This window comes from Macaca mulatta, chromosome 14, assembly GCF_049350105.2.
Source record: "Macaca mulatta isolate MMU2019108-1 chromosome 14, T2T-MMU8v2.0, whole genome shotgun sequence".
NCBI classification, from domain to species: domain Eukaryota; kingdom Metazoa; phylum Chordata; class Mammalia; order Primates; family Cercopithecidae; genus Macaca; species Macaca mulatta.
In genome coordinates this window covers 9,226,616-9,236,924 of record NC_133419.1, presented here as the reverse complement: position 1 = coordinate 9,236,924, position 10,309 = coordinate 9,226,616, and the positions used below count along the sequence as shown (strand labels likewise).

The window sequence follows — 10,309 nt, the reverse complement described above, 5'->3', positions numbered from 1 at the left end:
TATTACTACTAGAATAGTTAAATTAAAAAGATGTCATACAAAGTGGTGATAATGATGTGGAACACCTAGAACTCTCTTAGATTGCTGGTGGGAATACAAAATAGTATAGCCATGTTGAAAAAAGGTTTGGTAATTTCTTACAAAGTTAAATATACATTTACCATGTGACCCAGCGATTCCATTCTTAAGTTACCCAAGATAAATGCAAATACATGTTCATACAACTAGTGACAGAGAGCATCTCTAGTAGTTGCCAGGGACAGGGGCTGGGGGAGGGGACAGATTGCTCTATGGCACAAGCAAACTTTTTGGATAGTGGAAACATTCTATATATCGTGATAGTAGTGGCAATTACCTGACTTATACACCTTTGGTAAAGCACACCAAGTTGTGTAAGTGGCTAATCTTATTGTGTGTTAAAACTGGCAAATCTTATTGTATTAATATATGATTATACCTCAGTTAAGTTGACATAAAAGTTGTTGAAAGCAAACTTACATTTTGACCTAGATTTTCCCCTTTCAGGAATCTATCTTGTTGAAGAGCTTGTACATGACCCCCAAAATTTTAAGTCCAAGGATGATTGCCACAGCATTGTTTGAAATAGTAAAACAAGACAATAGAACCATATACCCATTAGGGAGAGAATGGTTAGGTCTGTCTTTTAAATTTTTATTTATTTCTTTGTTTGTTTATTGTATTTTTTTCTAGAGACAGTCTCACTCTGTTGCCCAGGCTGGTCTTGAACTGCTGACCTCAAGTGATCCTTCTGCCTCAACCTCCCAAAATGCTGGGATTCACATGTGAGCCACCATACCTGGCTGAATTGTACAGTTTAAAATAATGAATTGTGATATGTTAATTACATCAATAAAAAAGGTAAGGAAATAACAAAGACAAAATGGAATTCAGAAAATAGAGGACAGGTGCGGTGGCTCACGCCTGTAATCCCAGCACTTTAAGAGCTTGAGGCGGGCAAATCATGAGGTCAGGAGTTTGAGACCAGCCTGGCCAACATGGTGAAACCCCGTCTCTACTAAAAATACAAAAAATTAGCTGGGCGTGGTGGTGGGCACCTGTAATCCCAGCTACTCAGGAGGTTGAGGCAGGAGAATTGCTTGAATCCAGGAGGCAGAGGTTGCAGTGAGCTGAGATCATGCCATTGCACTCCAGCCCGGGCAACAGTGCGAGACTCCATCTAAAAAAAAAGAAAAAAGAAAATAGATAAAGCTAAAATAGAATATAACAAAGTTGAAAGCTGGCTCTTTGAATAAGCTAATAAGATAGACAAATCTCTCGGTCAAGAAAATAAGGTTTGTACAAGCAAACAACATAATGAATGAAAACAGCAAAAAACAGACACAGCAGAAATTTAAAAATAATGAGCATGCAGTAGGTGCAATTTTATGGCAATAAATTTGAAAATTTAGGAGAAATAGACAATTTCCTAAAAAATAAAAGCTGCACTAAAACTGACCTAAGACACAACAGAAAACATGAATTGATAAGTATTTTTAAATTTAATTTTTTTTTTTTTTGAGACGGAGTCTCGCTCTGTCGCCTAGGCTGGAGTGCAGTGGCCGGATCTCAGCTAACTGCAAGCTCCGCCTCCCGGGTTTATGCCATTCTCCTGCCTCAGCCTCCCGAGTAGCTGGGACTACAGGCGCCTGCCACCTCGCCTGGCTAGTTTTTTGTATTTTTTAGTAGAGACGGGGTTTCACCGTGTTAGCCAGGATGGTCTTGATCTCCTGACCTCGTGATCCGCCCGTCTCGGCCTCCCAAAGTGCTGGGATTACAGGCTTGAGCCACCGCGCCTGGCCTTAAATTTAATTTTATTTTATTTTTGAGATGGAGTCTTGCTCTGTCGCCCAGGCTGGAGTGCAGTGGTGCAATCTCGGCTCACTGTAACCTCCACCTCCTGGGTTCAAGTGATTCTCCTGCCTCAGCCTCCCCAGTAGTTGGGATTACAGGCACCTGCCACCACACCTGGCTAATTTTTTGTATTTTTAGTAGAGACGGGGTTTCACCATGTTGGCCAGGCTGGTCTCAAACTCCTGACCTCAGGTAATCCATCTGCCACAGCCTCCCAAAGTGCTGAGATTACAGGCGTGAGTCACTGCATTCGGCCAATAAGTATTTTTAGATTGATAAGTATTTTTAAGTATTAAAAATATTTTGAGATCCGGCCACTGCCCTCCAGCCTGGGCGACAGAGCGAGACTCCGTCTCCAAAAAAAAAAAAAAAAAAAAAAAAAAAAAAAATATTTTAAGTATAGGCCGGGTGTGGTAGCTCACGTGTGCCTGCTGAGAGCATGCTGCTGAAGAGTAGAGGAGGATGCCTGGGAGGGAATCCCAGGATACCTGGGAGGGGTTATCCCTTGATGAATTAAATAAAGAGGGCCTTAGCCTGAGGCTGCTTCCATGCTTTCAGTTCCTACCTAACACATTGCAGTCTAACTTAGTATGTAAACAAACTGAAACCTAACATGGGAGTATTAACAAGCAAGAAAGTTTCAGCCAATTACAAGCAGTCAGGTTTCAGCTAATCATAGGCAGCCAACTCATCACACCATGTCCAAATGAGGCAGATGCCCAAATGTAGCCAATCAGGGGATTTCTCGATTTTACTTCTGGGTTTATCCTATAAAATCTCACTGCTCACACTGCTGAGTAGTGCTCTCTGAATGTCCTCTCGTTCTGAGGGCTTCCTGGTTCATGAATGATTCTTTGCTCAAATAAACTGTGCTAAATTTAATTTGTCTAAAGTCTTTTTTTTTCTTTTTCTTCTTTCTTTTCTTTTTTTTTGAGATGGAGTTTCGCTCTTTTTGCCCAAGCTGGAGTGCAATGGTGCAATCTCAGCTCACTGCAACCTCCGCCTCCCGGGTTCAAGTGATTCTCCTGCCTCAGCCTCCCAAGTAGCTGGGACTTCAGGTGCCCGCCACCACGCCCGGCTAATTTTTTGTATTTTCAGTAGAGACAGGGTTTCACCATGTTGGCCAGGATGGTCTCGATCTCCTGACCTCATGATCCACCTGCCTCGGCCTCCCAAAGTGCTGGGATTACAGATGTGAGCCGCCACGCCTGGCCTTTTTTTTTTTTTTTTTTTTTTTTTTGAGACAGTGTCTTGCTCTATCACCCAGGCTGGTGGAGTGCAGTGGCATGATCAGGGCTCACTGCAGCCTCAAACTCCTGGGCTCAAGTGATCTTCCCACCTCAGCCCTACAGAGTAGCTGGGACTACAGGCATGCGCCACCGTGCCTGGCTAATTTTTGTATTTTTTGTAGATATGGGGTTTTGCCATGTTACCCTGGCTGGTCTCAAACTCCTTGGCTCACACAATCTACCTGCCTTGGCCTTCCAAAGTGTTGAGATTACAGTCATGAGCTGCTGCGTTTGGCTTAAAGTTTTTCAACATTTTTTTTTTTTTTTTTTGAGACGGAGTCTCACGCTGTTGCCCAGGCTGGAGTGCAGTGGCGCGATCTCGGCTCACTGCAAGCTCCGCCTCCCAGGTTCCCGCCATTCTCCTGCCTCAGCCTCCTGAGTTGCTGGGACTACAGGTGCCCGCCACCGCGCCCGGCTAATTTTTTGTATTTTTAGTAGAGACGGGGTTTCACTGTGGTCTCGATCTCCTGACCTTGTGATCCGCCCGCCTCGGCCTCCCAAAGTGCTGGGATTACAGGCTTGAGCCACCGTGCCCGGCCAAAGTTTTTCAACATTTTTGACAACAACATCTGGATTCTCACATTCTCCCTCCATGAAAGAGAAAATGAGGAACTATTCTCCCTCTTCCATGGTGGAACACTCCAGGTACTCCCAGCCTGGAAGGCCAGACCCTCCAACATTCCCTGAATGACCCCTGCCAAGAAGTGTGCATTGAATGTGGGACTGACCACACATGAGGTCAGTTTGTCTGTTCGTTGGTCTGTCTAGACTGCCTTTGGACTTCCCTTGGCCTCTGATCTCATTCCTTCAATTAGCAAACATTTACTGAGGGCCTACTATGTTCAGGCCCCAGGCCAGGTTTTGAGGACACTGTGGAGAACAAAATACCTTCCCTGACCTCATGGAGCTTTCAGTCTCATGGTGGTGAGATCCACAAGCTAATTGCAGGGTATTGGACTATCTGCTGAATGAATGCATTAGTGGAAGAATGAATGAGTAAAAGCTACATTGTCCAAATTCCTGTCCTGTCAGAATTGATGTTGACATTCTTTTTTTTTTTGTTTAGATACTCACTTACTTTAACAACAGTACATATACCATGTTATCACCATGAAATGTAAATTCAGGTTAGACAAGAGAATTTCACAAATGTAATAACATTCCATGGTTTATAAAAGTTTGGGTATACTGTCTGGCCAAACCAGCTTTCTCGTAAGTCATTAATGAATTCCATTATAGGTAATTTGTTTGGTTTAATGTCTATAATTCTGAGGGAAAAAATAAGCAACGCACACATTTAAAAAGGGTTCATTGGGCCGGGCACAGTGGCTCATGCTTGTAATCCCAGCAATTCGGGAGGCTGAGGCCAGCAGATCACGAGGTCAAGATTGAGACCATCCTGGCCAACATGGTGAAACCCTGTCTTTACTAAAAATATAAAACTTAGCCAGGCATGGTGGTGTGCACTTGTAGTCCCAGGTACTCAGGAGCCTGAAACAGGAGAATCGCTCAAACCCGGGAGGTGGAGGTTGCAGTGAGCCGAGATCATGCCACTACACTCCAGCCTGGCGACAGAGCGTGACTCCGTCTCAAAAAAAAAAAAAGTGTTCATTTACCTTTGCATGAGTGCTTAAATATGTATTTCTATCTCAAGATGACATTTAAAAATTATTCAGATATAACAGCAGCAAAAATATAATTCTGCAATTACAAAATAACTAAACTAGAATCCATAAGTTATTCTCATGTTTACAATTGTGATTCTTTAATAAATACCACTACTATGCAGCTCTATTGTAAGCTTTCTAGATTTCGTTTAAACACACACATAGATACTGCCAGTTGTGGGAAGCTTTACAAGTTATATTCCATGCACTTTTTGGACGGAGTTCTAAAAGAGCCAGCCAGTCCACAAGACGGGCAGAAAAAAGTTAACTAGGGCAAATAGGACTCTTATATAACATCCAAAACATGTGAGATCCTGCAGCAAACTGGGAGTACTTCAGGGTTGGCCTGCTATCTCCTTTAGAACTAAGTTCATCTTCACAATGGAAGAAGATGGACATTTCAACACAATCTAGTGCATTTAGGTGACATGTTTCTTTTATGCTAACTTGATTTCCTTGAATGACCTAGTTAGTAAACTAGTCACTAGTAATTTGGTCACCAGGCAAATCAAGCCTGCAAGAAAGGAAGCCAATATTCAAAATGCTGTTACCATCTAAACCCACTCAAATAGTTTATTTTCCATAATAACACATAACTTCAATAATGAGACGTCTAACTAAAGCAAGCTCCTCCAACAAGACCAAGACAGCATCTCTTCTTCTAAGACTTAGGTTTTGCCCAGAATTCCCGATACACGGAACAGCCCTTACCAACGGTCGTTGCTCCTGCAGCAAAGCCAGATGAAGGGACATTTGAGTATTTCCCCTGCTCTTCAATGTGTATAATCCATATGTAACAAGTGCTGCAAAACCTACTATTCCAACGGGTACGAATAGTGCCTCTTTAGCTTTTCGAATAAGTTTGGATCCCTGATCTTCATCATATGAAGAAAGGGAAACATCTGTGTCTGTTGACGTAGTGACCGCTTGAAGAATCTCCTTAGAGCAGAAAACCTGTCACACCTGATGTCAACATTCTTTTAGTTAACACTTAACGTGTTTTAAGTGCCAAGTATGTGACAGATTTAGACCAAGCGTTTTTACAGGGCATGCAACGTAATACCCTGTCCTTCCCTGCCCAAGTTTAGTACCATCTGAAAAACAGACACATAGGATAGAGATAAAAATGTTACTTCTGTAACCAATAGAGTTGTTGAGAAAATGCCATTTGATGTCCCCGTACCCATCCCAGAGTTGCACAGACTTACCCACTCTGCTCCCAAAGGTTTCTCCTCCTTTTGATGTAGGGTAGGCAAGCTCCCAAATTGGGGCTTAGGCTGGGAGGGTTTTTGGCTTTGTCCAGGAAAGAATTCCACTGTGAGCCAGTGCTGTTAGCCACTTTTATTGAAGTGGCAGTGCACAGCAGCAGCAGATGTACTGCTACTTGCAGACCAGGGCTACCCTGAGTAGCAGCTCAGAGGCAGTTCTGCAGTCATATTTATAGCCACTTTTAATTATATGCAAATTAGAGAGCAGATTATGCAGAAATTTCTAGAAATAGGGTGGTAAATTCTTGAGTCATTTGGTCATTAACACAGAAAGGGGCAGTAACTTCCAGGTGTTGCCATGGCAATGGTAAACTGACATGGCACACTGGTGGGTGTGTCTTATGGAAAGCTGCCTCCACCCCCATCCCTGTTTCAGCAAGTCCTCAATTTGGTCTGGTGTCCCAGCCCCACCTCCAGAATCGAGACCTGCCTCCTATCTCACTTTGGGTCCCATACCTAGTTGCTTCTAACAACTTCACCAAGAAAAGTCTCTTCTCTACTTCTTGGGAGGAGTGAGTGACAGAAAGTGGGACGAGGCCACTTTTCTGCAGTGTTAGTTACTCCAGAAAAGGCCCACCATGCAGAAAGAGATATAATGAGAAATAATCCTTAGTTTGTGTCAATCAAACTCAAACAGTCAGTTATCCAACCAATCAGTCAATTCCTCAATCCAAGCAGCATGAAACTGCACTCCTAGTTAGGTTTGTGGATTACAAATGCTCATAAATTCCTTATCCTTTCCCTCATGGAAAAGTGGGGTTTACTTCTCCACCCCCTTAATTCTAGACTTGGCCGATGACTTGCTTTGAACCAGTAGAATATGGTGGAAATGATGCTGTGCCCAATTCTGGACTTACCCTTTAAGACAGAACTGGCAGCTCTGTTTTCCTTTCTTGGAATTCAGCCACCATGCTGTGAGGAAGCCCAGGCAGTCCTGTGGGGAGGTCCATGTAGAGGAGAATCAAAGCTCCATTCTCAGCCTTTTGGGTAAGATCAAGTGTAGTAGTATCTGTTTTTATCAGTTTAATATCTGATATGTCCTCTACTTGAGGACACAATCTATATTAAATAGATTTTTGGAACTAAGAGATAGAATAGGAGCTTGCCCCACCCACTCCACACATCGACCTAGCATTGCAGTACCTCCAGGAACAGTATACCCCTAAGGGGAGATAAAGTTTAAAAATGAAAAAAGTAGGGAATAAAAAGCTCTAGCCTTACCATCCAATTGGCTGGGGGAATTTAAATAAACAAATAAATAGCTCTAGCCAGCATCAACTTGCCAGCCATTGGAGTGCACCATCTTTGAAGGGTCCTCCAGCTCCAAGGATGAAGCTGGAGGCACAAGAAGAGCTGTCTCAACCAGGCCTTGCCCAAATTGCGTAATGGTAAAATAAATGATTGTTATTGTCATAAGCCTCCAGGTTTGAGAGTGGCTTGTTTCACAGCCCTAATCTAATTTGACTCCCTGTTCTCGGCCCCAGAGCCAGGGCCTGCTACAGAATAAGAACTCGGGGAGTGTTGAAGAAGTGAGTCAACAAATGATTGGGCTGAGCGCTGTGGCTCACGCCTGTAATCCTAGCACTTTGGGACGCCAAGGCAGGTGGATCACCTGAGTGAGGTCAGGAGTTCAAGAGCAGCCTGGCCAACATGATGAAACCCCATCTCTACTAGAAATACAAAAATTAGCCAGGTATGGTGATACGCGCCTGTAATCCCAGCTACTCAGGAGGCTGAGGCAGAAGAATCGCTTGAACCCGGGAAGTCGAGGTTGCAGTGAGCCAAGATAGCGCCACTGCACTCCAGCCCCTGGCCGACAGAGTTAGACTCTGTCTCAAAAAAAAAAGATTGGATTGGCTAAGGGGATGATGGATGACTGAATGATTGGATAAGTGAATTGTGTTAGGCCTGAAAGGTCTAGAGTGATGAGCTCTGGCAGAACCAGGGACTCAGAGTCCAGCAGCTTCAAGGAGGATGAGAAGCCATCTCTGCTGGAATTGTTATAAATAATTTCCTGGGAAGGGCCCCTGGCAGATCTACTTGGAGTGGCATGTCACAGGCCATGCATACTCAGCTGCTCAACTGAGACACTAACTGCAATCCCAGAATCTGGAAAGCTCCACAGTGCATTAGGCCCAGTCTCACTATCCCTGCTGGACCCACACCAGCAGAAGGAGTGCCCGGGGGCTGTTACCTGTCTCCCTCGACTCTACTTGGTTCCAAATGTAAGTCTCACATGATTGAAACTGTGGAAGGAGGCTGGGCACGGTGGCTCTCACCTATAATCCCAGCACTTTGGGAGGCCAAGGGGGCGGATCACCTGAAGTCGGGAGTTCAAGACCAGCCTGACCAACATGAAGAAACCCTGTCTTTACTAAAAATAAAAAATTAGCCACCCGTGGTGGCACATGCCTGTAATCCCAGCTACTTGGGAGGCTGAGGCAGGAAAATCACTTGAACCCAGGAGGCAGAGGTTGCGGTGAGCCGAGATCCCACCACAGCACTCCAGCCTGGGAGACAAGAGTGAAACTGAGTCTAAAACAAACAAACAAACAAAACCAGAAGGAATATCTGCAACTCATGTTTGTTTGTTTATTTATTTATTTTTATTTATTTGTTTATTTATTTTTACCGTTCCAGCCTTTGTGGTCCAGGCAGCCAGCTGGGAGGAGGCTGGGACAGATGCTCAGTGACCAGCGTGGGCTTGCTAATCTGACAAGGGCCTTTCTAAGGGGACATTTGGATTTCTGCATGATCTGCTTCCAGCCTGCCTCCCTAACCCTGCCAAATCCTCATCATGCACTTTGTTTGTTTGTTTATTTATTTATTTATTTTTGAGATGGAGTCTTACTCTTGTTGACCAGGCTAGAGTGCAATGGCATGATCTCAACTCACTGCAACTTCCACCTCCCGAGTATAAGCAATTCTCCTGCCTCAGCCTCCTGAGTAGCTGGGATTACAGGCACCTGCCACCATGCTCAGTTAATTTTTGTATTTTTAGTAGAGATGGGATTTCATATGTTGACCAGGCTGGTCTCGAACTCCTGACCTCAGGTGATCCACCTGCCTCAGCCTCCCAAAGTGCTGGGACTACAGGCGTGAGCCACTGTGCCTGGCCCTCATCATGCACTTTGGTGTTTTGTTTTTGTTTTTGTTTTTTTTGAGACGGAAGTCTCGCTCTGCTGCCCAGGCCGGCTCTCCAGTGAGGGCCTGTGGTGATTTCTTCCTACTATCGAAGCAGTGTCTTGGGGCTGTCATTTCCAACAGTTTCTGTGCAAAGCCAGGGAACAGCCACCTCGGGCCCCTTGGCAGGCTGCCACCCTAGGCAGTTGTCTCGAGTCTGGGTGTCCTCAGAGGGCAGAGCAGGGACAGGAGGTTGATGTCTGTCATCCCTCTGCAGGGGCACGGGCAGCTGGGCAGTGAGGCCACATTAGGACTCAACTCAGGCTGTCCTGAGCATCTGAGAAAGGGAAGTAGGATAGAGGGGCAGGCGGGGACAGATCCGCGGGCAGCATGGATCACCCAAGACTAGTATAAGGAAAGGGGCTGGGGCGCTAAGGTGCAAGTTGGGCAATCAGCTGGCACCTGGGCAATCAGCACACAGTTACCTGTTATGTGCCAGGTGCAGGGCTGGGTGCTGGGATTCCAGGGTGAGCAAAAAAGACATCTGCCCTCATGAGACTTTTGCCTAGTGCAGGAGATTCAGGGCACACACCTTTCCTCCTACTGCTCACACTTGCTCCTCCTGCCTCCTCATTTTTCCTTCCAGCTAGAATGGGTGGGGTTTCCTCTTCACATTCATTCACTCAATTATTCACTCAAGTATTTATCCAGTGTCCACCTTGAACCAGGTCTTGTTCTAAGTGTTGTAAATGTATTAGCAAATGAAATAGAAAAACCTCCCTTCCCTTATGAAGCTTACAGAATATTAAAGACAAAAAATAAACCAGGAAGCACATAGAGAAGTGATGACTTTGAGAAATCAAGAAGGGAGGGGAGGCGAGCAGGTGAGGAGGACCCAGAAGCTTTGAAAGGAAGAGAGAGGTTGGGCGTGGTGGCTCACGCCTATAATTCTAGCACTTTGGGAGGCTGAGGCAGGAGGATCACTTGATCCCAGGAGTTTGAGACCAGCCTGGCCAATATAGCGAGACCCCGTCTGTATAAAAAAATAAAAATAAAAAAGAAAAGAGGAGAAAGATGGCTGTTCCATTCT

General features: G+C 44.9%; 1 protein-coding gene, 1 non-coding gene and 1 pseudogene across 2 annotated transcripts in view; 2 read left to right on the top strand and 1 right to left on the bottom strand.

The window, feature by feature from the left end:
• SPDYC (speedy/RINGO cell cycle regulator family member C) overlaps positions 1-10,309 on the top strand; it is a 36,938-nt gene that overhangs the window by 6,951 nt on the left and 19,678 nt on the right. The window lies entirely within an intron of this gene.
• Positions 5,357-5,785, bottom strand: LOC106993219 (HIG1 domain family member 1A, mitochondrial pseudogene; annotated as a pseudogene).
• LOC114672575 (U2 spliceosomal RNA) lies at positions 7,064-7,261 on the top strand. The gene has a single exon (XR_003722973.1). It is a non-coding gene; the product is annotated as a U2 spliceosomal RNA (small nuclear RNA).